The sequence below is a fragment of the Otolemur garnettii genome, unplaced genomic scaffold, assembly GCF_000181295.1.
Source record: "Otolemur garnettii isolate 467f Iridium unplaced genomic scaffold, OtoGar3 scaffold00104, whole genome shotgun sequence".
Classification (NCBI taxonomy): Eukaryota; Metazoa; Chordata; class Mammalia; order Primates; family Galagidae; genus Otolemur; species Otolemur garnettii.
In genome coordinates this window covers 525,378-525,724 of record NW_003852499.1, presented here as the reverse complement: position 1 = coordinate 525,724, position 347 = coordinate 525,378, and positions in this window count along the sequence as shown.

The window sequence follows — 347 nt, the reverse complement described above, 5'->3', positions numbered from 1 at the left end:
CCAAGTGCCTGCCTTTCTACCCCAAACCCAATAAAAGCATTTTGCATGCACATTGATTAGCAAAGACTAAAAGGACGTAAAACTTCCAAAGATGGCAGATGCTCAGCTGAGTAAGATTGATGACCAGATCAGATGAGACCATTCCCGGAGGAACCTACCGTTTGCTCAGCTGCAGCACCAGTTCAACACCCAGCCTTCTGGACCAGAGACCCAGACATCCTGAGCAGTGATAACCTACTCTTTTAACTGTATTCTCCAGCTGCTTCTCTATCCAAGAGTGCTTCTGATCCTGTAGCACCTGACAGAACTGAAGCATGGCTAGTTTAGCTGGAAGAGCTTTTCTGCAA